The sequence below is a fragment of the Anguilla anguilla genome, chromosome 3 (genome assembly GCF_013347855.1).
Source record: "Anguilla anguilla isolate fAngAng1 chromosome 3, fAngAng1.pri, whole genome shotgun sequence".
NCBI classification, from domain to species: domain Eukaryota; kingdom Metazoa; phylum Chordata; class Actinopteri; order Anguilliformes; family Anguillidae; genus Anguilla; species Anguilla anguilla.
Window position 1 is genome coordinate 4,522,968 of NC_049203.1, and position 8,734 is coordinate 4,531,701.

Sequence of the window (8,734 nt, forward strand, 5' to 3'; positions counted from 1 at the left end):
ATGTGTGTGCTATCTTACAGATATTAGCACATATTTGTTATTTTGTGTGTCTTGGTGTGCGAGGGGAGTCTGTGACTTTCCCTCCACCCCTCTCTCACATCCTCTCTCTCCCCTTCTCCTTCCCCTTCTTTCTCTCAACACTTTTCTTCCCTCTCCTCTCCCTCCTCCCTCTCTTCCTCTTGGCATTCTGAGGCCAAGCTCGATCTGTCCTTGTCAACTCTAATCAAAGAGTCTGCAGACTCCATTTCAGCAGCTGGGCGGGCGAGTCTGTACTGAAGCACTCCTCCTGAACGTTTAGACACACTGGCTTCACGACAGAGTCTAGGTTTCCTTTTCCCCAGTTTCTCTACCCTGTCGGCAGGAAGAAGTAAGCCCTCCTATCACGGGTTTGGGGGGGGGGCGGGGCATCCTCTCTGTCTGTCAGGAGTTTTCCCCAAACGCGATTGGTCCGCTGATGTGTCTGTCTCTCTCTTCACCTGGGGATACAGTTCCCTGTTGGCCATGTCCGACTTGATCCCTGACCAGATGGAGGGTGGCCAGAGAGCCCTCGTACCGTGCAGCCATGGCTTCGCAAAGCACGTTTGGCCAAGTCCGTGAAACGGTCCGATCCAATTTGGAGAGCAAACTACACGCGACGCGAAATGTTTCAGGGAAGTTCTGTTTTCTTCCTGGGTTTGGCCTGGATTTATAGGATGCTCAACTCAACTGTCACAGTTTATAGCAGTGTAACCCTAACCCTAGCCCGTGTAAGCAATCTTAAGAGTTGGTGTGGGTGCAGGTTTCTATTTAAGCCCAGCACTATACCTATACCTTTACCTATCTGGTGTTGTAGTCTTATTGGTGGGCCAAAACAAACACCTGCGCCTGCACCTGCACCCACGCCGGCCCTTTTCGGATAAGATTGGACACCTGTGGTTTACTGGGACTGGTTGACGGGGGCATACCAGATCAGCTTAGAGGACAAGATGCAAGCTTACTGCTCTCAGATTTAAACAAACTACATTTGCCATTAACAGACACAAATCAGACAAATCTATTTGTGTTCGCTGAGGGACTGTACTGTTCTGTACTGAGAATGAGTGCATTTATGTAATGATGGAGCACACCGGGTTTTGTCTGTGTGTGTGTGTGTGTGTGTGTGTGTGTGTGTTTGTCTGTGTATGTGTGTATGTGTGTGTGTGTATGTGAGTGAGTGTGTGTGTGTGTGTGGGGTGGGGGGGGGTGCGCACTTGTCCCTCCAGTGCAGGTGATTGATGGCTCAGTAAAGTCAAGGACACATCACACAGCTGTGACTCACTTTTCAGGTACAGACACAGACTGCTGTACACACACTCACACACACACACATACTCACCTACACACTCACACACACACACACAAAAATATGCGCACACACACACAAAAATATGTAAACACACATACACACACAAAAACATGCACATACACACAAAAATATGCACACACGGACACACACACACACAGACACTCACACATAAATATGCACACACTCACATACACACGCACCCAGTCACACACCACTTTAACACACACACACACACACACACACACACACACACACACACACTCACACTCACACTCACACTCACACACACACTCACACACACACACACACACACACAGGATTAGGCGTGCAGCAGATCTCCAGCACACACAAACTGCAGAACACATTCTGTTCTTCTCCTGCGGTCTGTGGATGGGTGTGTCGCTGCCGCACTTTAAACAGCACACTTTGGTTATTTCCTCATTCTTTTCCGGAAACCTCAGATGCCCCTGATCCAGGTGGCCTTCACGGGGGGGGTGGGTGGGGGGGGGCAGCAGGAGAGCCGGCCGGGAACGCGGGCACATTCCGAAAATCAGTCACTCCCAGAAGCAAACACGCCGGCACAAACAATTACCTGCCGCCGCTGCAGGCGCCCGGGGACGGAGCCCCAGACAGAACGCGCAATAAATGAACCCAGGATTCCGCAGTCTCCCGGCAACAGACTCACCCCCCCGGAATCTAACACAGAGCGCTGCGTTCCCACGGCGACCCCATCCTCGGCCATTCCGTTTAGGACGAGAGTGAGAGGTGAGGAGAGGGGCTCCTTCCTGCGGGCGCTATTAGCTGTGCCTGTTTTAATACTTTTCTTCTGTCACTCCGAGCAGCAAGTATGTCAACCAATCACTCGAAAGGAAGAAGATGCCTTTTTGCCCCACAATCCTGTTCATCCTGTACCTTCACGCCTAAACTGTGTGTAATAAAGTTTGTTTTGTTGTTGTTGGACAGCTTTTTAAGCCTTTGTGCACACTTAGAAATGTGTAGAGATTTAGAAAAGTTTTCTGCAGGGAAGAAAATAGCTCTGCAGGGAGGACAAATAAATGTAAAGACACTATTATTTTTTACAGCACCGGTGGAGATACACGATACACTGCAAACGCCACAAAATAAGTCAATTTCAACTTTAAGTTTAGTCTTCTATTTAGAATTAAATCCTTATTTCTGTTACTTTTTTTTGCTAAATAAGAAAAAGCCTGTCATATGCTGTTATGGTGATCCATTGTGCTTAGATCAGGAATCAACCACTGCTGGGTAGCTCTGTTGTTGAATACTAATGCCTGGCTGTCCAGTGGGATTCAGCAGAGAGAGACCTGAGATGGTTAAAAGTAAAATGGAGGTCCCAGTAATTTATTTCCTACCAAAAACAAGTCAAAACCACAGAGCCACAGCACAACACAGCGCATGCCCGAAGATCTCAGCAGACCCCTGCTAAACAACATTGGCCCCTGCCACATTAAGGGTTACTCCTTTGTCTCGGCCAATGGCCAAACACAGGAAGAGTCCAGGAGTATGTCATCATGCACTTGTAAAAATTTTAGCATCAAAAACTCTGGAGATGGAACAACGTGGGGGGTGGGGGGAGGGGAAAATATTTACTGCAGTGGAGACAGGAGGAGAACGCCCGAAACCCAGCCCCGCACGTTCATTAGTTCATTAAGTCATCCTCAGCTTTATGATGGACAGCGACACAGGCTATAAAATCAGCGAGCACCAGAGGAGCCGGCCAGGGAGACGAGGACCTCAGTATTTATCGAGGCTCTGCGTGGAACCTCAGTCCATTTTCTTACGTTACATTTTGCCGTTTGGCAGAAGCTCTCACCCAGGGAGACTTACACAGATTACATTTTTCACACGCAATCCATTTATACAGCCGGATTTTAAAAAAAAATTTTTTTTTTTTTTGGCTGAAGTAATTTAGATTAAGTACCTTCCTCAAGGGTACGACGACATCGGCCGCGCTCCAGCTGGGGATCGAACCCATGACTTGCCGAGCCCGAGTACTGCCGGCCCACAATGCAACGCTGCCGCCAGCTGTGTATCCTTGATTAAAGTTTCGGGCGCTACGTGAGTCGACCCGTACGTGTAGGACAGCCGGAGCGTGTGTGAGGGACGGAGACGGGCGTCTGTGAAGGTTCCGGAAGGTGTGACAGTGACGGGAAAGCCGTAGCGGAAGTTGCCGGGGCGATCGGCGTTCGGAGCCAGCTCGATCCGCTTTGATTCGCCGCCACTTTCGACGCGTCTCGCGACAGCACAAAAAAAACAAAAAAAAAAGCATAAAAACATTCCTGGTGGCCACCAGTTAGCGTTAGCACGTTGGCGGCCCCTCTGATCCACGCTGACACAGGGCGCTCCGCTACGCTGTTCAGCTTGTCTTCTCTCCTACACCTGTTAACCCACCCCTCCACCACCTCCCCCCCACCCCCAACCCACCCCCCTTCCCAAAAAAAACTTGCAAAGCCTCATCTGACATACTGGGATTAATACGGCAACAGATGCGAACCCTGTGTGGGATTCCAGGCACACAGGGGGGAAGGCGGTGGGAGGGGGGGGGGGGGAGTGGTGTTCCAGGCACACGGGGGAAGGGGGTGGGGGGGGTGTTCCAGGCACACAGGGGGGTGAGTGGGGGTGGGGGGGGGTGTTGATTCTGATCCGGGACGTGGTTTATTAAGAGGGGGGGTTTATAAAAAGCATGACCGCTCAGGAACACAATGACAAGACCCTGCTGGGATTATGCTCTTAGCACGGAGGGGGTTAGTGAAGTAGGCCTCTTAATTAGACCCACCGATTTACATCGTGGCCCCAGTTGTTCTGGTGGGTGGTCAAGTGATAACTGACATTACAGTCACATTGCGAGCATGCGTGTGCGTGTGTGTGTGCGTGTGTGTGTGTGTGTGTGTGTGTGTGTGTGTGTGTGTGTGTGTGTGTGTGTATGTTCACAGGTGTGTGCGTGTGCATGCGTGGATGTGTCCAATGTGAAAGCAAGGTAAACTAATTCTAATTACAGACACCATTGCGCATGTGATCCAAAAACCTCTCAAGAGAAACTCACTGTTAACAAAGACACTGTGAGAAATAAAACTGCACACCCGAATCTCTCTCTCTCTGCCCACCCCTCTTTGTCTCCATCCATCATCCACTCTTTCTTCACCACTGCTCTTTCCTTTCCCACTCACATCTCCCTCCCCCCCTCCCTCTCTCTCTCTCTCTCTCTTTCTCTTTCCTTTTCCACTCACATCTCTCTCTCTCTCTCTCCCCCCCTCCCTCCCTCTCTCTCCCTCTCTCCCTCCCTCCCTCCCTCCCTCTCTCCTTCTGCCTCCCACTCATGCAAACGGTGATAAATTTTCCCTCCGCTCTGTAACGTTGCGCTGCTGCTGCGCTCCCTAAATAATGGAACCCGTAAGGTGGCCTGCAATCTACACCCACGTCCCAAACTCAACCCGCTCCAAAAAAAAAAAAAACGGGGTTCGGGACAGGGCACGGACCCCGCACACACGCGTGTACACAGCAAACAAACCCCCCCCCCCCAAAAAAAAAGAGTCGGCGTAGAAATCAACACTGAGAGAGTCGTTTTGACTCTAGGAGAGTGTGCGGTCGGTTTTGGACTCGTATGAACTCTGTTAGAGATGATTTAACTCCGAGGACTGTGCGGTGTCCCGGGCACACGGAGGAACATTTTTGGCTGCAGTTCTTTTTTCACCTCGTCTGAGCTGGGCCGGTCTGCACACGGGATCACACGGGATGACCATCTCAGCCAATTTCGGTAATCACCTTCTCCCCCCTCCCCCCCCAACCACACACACAAACACACAGAACTTTCTCCCCTCATTCCCCGCAGTGCATGTCCCATGTACAGTACCTGCCTTCCAGAATACACGCATTCCACCAGACCCAAATTAAAACCCTCTAATTAATGTTGAATCCTATACACACACAAACACAGGCTGCATTGGGTTTGAAAATAGAGTTGAAGCACAAAACTGAACATTGTTTTCCTTTTTGCGTAAGCGCTTGCAGTGTCGACCTGGGGAATTACAGCAGGTACACAGCACAATGTCCAGTGTTAATCTAACTCTAACAGAGTACGGATGAGTCCAACAGGGAGCATTATACCGCGTAGGGAATGCAGGGGGTTTGTCCTGGATACCAGGGCTCACACCCCTACTCTTTTGGAAAACTGCCCTGGGATGTGTGATGGTCACAGTCAGAGTGGGGGGGGGGGGAGGGGGGCGCGGCTTTTATGCCTCTTCCGAAAAATGGACACCAGCACAAGACATGTGGGAGAGAGGCGGGACAGCTGCTGCATCTCCCTGGTCTGCTCTCGCCCCCTCCAAAATCTACGCCCCAGCGTTCAGACGACAGAAGGGCGCAGGGTTATGCAGATTAAAGCTGAATGCGGAGACATTTTGTGGCGCTCAGGAGCTCCATATGTATCGCCCTGCCCCTCTAAACTGCAGTGGACTTCCCTTCATATGGACTTCTACTGGGCCAGCTAGTTAACTACCTCACACCTGTGACCTGCCCAACCCATTTTATTCACCTGTAACCTGCCCAACCCATTTTATTCACCTGTAACCTGCCCAACCCATTTTATTCACCTGTAACCTGCCCAACCCATTTTATTCACCTGTGACCTGCTCAACCCATTTTATTCACCTGTAACCTGCCCAACCCATTTTATTCACCTGTGACCTGCTCAACCCATTTTATTCACCTGTGACCTGCCCAACCCATTTTATTCACCTGTGACCTGCCCAACCCATTTTATTCACCTGTGACCTGCCCAACCCATTTTATTCACCTGTGACCTTCCCAACCCATTTTATTCACCTGTGACCTGCCCAACCCATTTTATTCACCTGTGACCTGCCCAACCTATTTTATTCACCTGTAACCTGCCCAACCCATTTGATTCAACTGTGACCTGCTCAACCCATTTTATTCACCTGTGACCTGCCCAACCCATTTTATTCACCTGTAACCTGCCCAACCTATTTTATTCACCTGTAACCTGCCCAACCTATTTTATTCACCTGTAACCTGCCCAACCCATTTTATTCACCTGTGACCTGCCCAACCCATTTTATTCACCTGTGACAATTTTCTGTAATAAAGAACAATACAAATGAAGTAGATTTGATTTGATTGGCCATTTTCTGGCAGCATCATCTGCAATGGGCCCGCCCGCCCATCCCCCCCCCCCCCCCAGCCCTCAGCAATCCGAATCCCCTAAACAGCCTCCCCTCGGTTACACTGGACTCTCTGCAAAAAAACTGGGGGGGGGGAGAGCATAATTGATTGGTCAGTAAACTTTAATGAGCAACATTGATTGGGCCAAATGAATCATGGAACAACAATGGACTTTTGCGAGTGCCTTTCACTGCAAAAAGCCTTTTCGCCTTTTTAAAAAAGCGTGCACTGTAAATAAGCTCACGCTGAGAGGAGAGAGGTGGGGGCCATTTCCGGAGAACCCGGAGTCGACTCTTTGCCACTCCGATGCAAAATCGGACGCACAATCCTGGAACTAACGGTGAAATGCAAAACAAAGGTTCCAAGACTGCGCGGTAAAAGGTTCAGTGTAAAATCAACTCTCACAGAGTAAACACGGTCCCTACTGGAGCTCGTACGTGCTCCGTTAAGAGTTAAATTACACACCGGGCATTTTACATTAAACCTACGACATCACACCGCTGTCACATCAACTTTAAATGTCTCAGTTTTTTTTGCCAGTAAGTCCCTCCCTTGCAGTTTCCTAATTGGGGAAGTGACCTTGATTGACGGCTGAACAGCCCGCTGTCATTCGCCTTCGTTAGCGTCAGTCAGACGCTCATTTGGGTTGAAGGAGGGGAGGGGGGGGAGGAAGTGAAGATGATGGCGGTTGACAGCAGCGGATATCGGGGTTGCCGCAGGGCAGGGCCCTGTCTGCCCCCCCACCCCCCCGCCCCCCCCCCACAGACAGGTAAACAGCAATTAGGAGGGGGGGGGGGGGCTAACAGCCGTCTCCGGGAGAGACCATCTTGTCCGCTGAGAGAGGTGTCCCTTCGCTCTGAGTACAGACATGCGTGCATCCCAAATCTGAGACAAGTAATGCTGCAAAAACTCACATCTCTCACACCTGCACAGATGATCTCAGATACCTGACGCAAATAATCTGAGACATCTCACACACACACACAGAATCTCTCTCATACCTGCAGATCTCAGGTACCTGACGCAAATAATCTGAGACAATCTCACACACACACACAATCTCTTTTACACCTGCACAGGCAATCTCAAATACCTGGTGCAAATAATCTCAGACACATCTCACATACACACAGAATGTCTCTCACACACGCTGTATTAACACGCACTCTCTCTCTTGCTCTCAGGAGTCCAATTCAGCTTCGCTCCCTTGGCGACACCTGTGATGTCACAAGAGAGGGTGGCATCGGCCTCCAGTTGGGGGCGGGACTAGACCGGGGGGGGGGGGGGGGTGATTGGCAGGGGCTTGAGGAGGAGGAGGAGGAGGAGGAGGAGGAGGGGAACTTGCGGTCAGAAGTGAAGGACAGTAGTCAAGCGCGACGCGTCCGCGTGGAGATGATGGACAGCTCCCCCAACCCCCCCAACCCCCCCACCCCCGGGACGAACACCTATTAAATCACGCCCTACCGCACGCAGCCTTCGTTTCTGCTGACACCAAACCCGCCGGGAACGGAAAAACACCGGATCGGAAATTACCATAATAAAACAGTAAGACTACGGCAGGGCGTCAGGCATCTCAAGAGGGTCGGGAGCAAGAGGAAGGGAGAGGGATTGGGAAAAAAACAAAAAAAAAAAACAAACACCACGCCAAAAAACAAAATGGGACATTTTCGCGCGGCGTTTCTTGCAGGCGGGCGACGCGGTCGCTATGGCGATTGACGGCGGTGATCGCGGCTCGGCGCAGCTCGCTGGAGACGACGCGGCAGGCCGCAGCACAGTTCGGTAATTACCGCGATGAACTTGGCACGGGGGCGGCGGAAGTAATAAACGCCTGGCCTTGCAGCAGTCACACACTCTGCCCGCATGAACGGGTCTGGGGGGGGGGGGGGGTCACCTGTCCTCGGAACCTGTATCACCACAAGCAGAGGTCACGCAGAGAAGGGGGGGGAGGGGGGGGGGGCTTAATGTAGCAGTGTGACAGCTCATACCGCTCCACGGAACTGCTCGTGGTGCTGATTATTTTTCAATGAAAAGCGCGTGTGTGTGTGTGTGTGTGTGAGCGTGAGTGTGTGTGTGAGTGTGTGTGTTTGTGTGTGAGCGTGAGTGTGTGTGTGTGTGTGTGCGCATGTGCGTGAGCGTGTGTGTGTGTGAGTGTGTGTTTGTGTGTGTGTGCGAGTGTGCGTGCGTGCGTGCGTGCGTGCGAGTACAGTA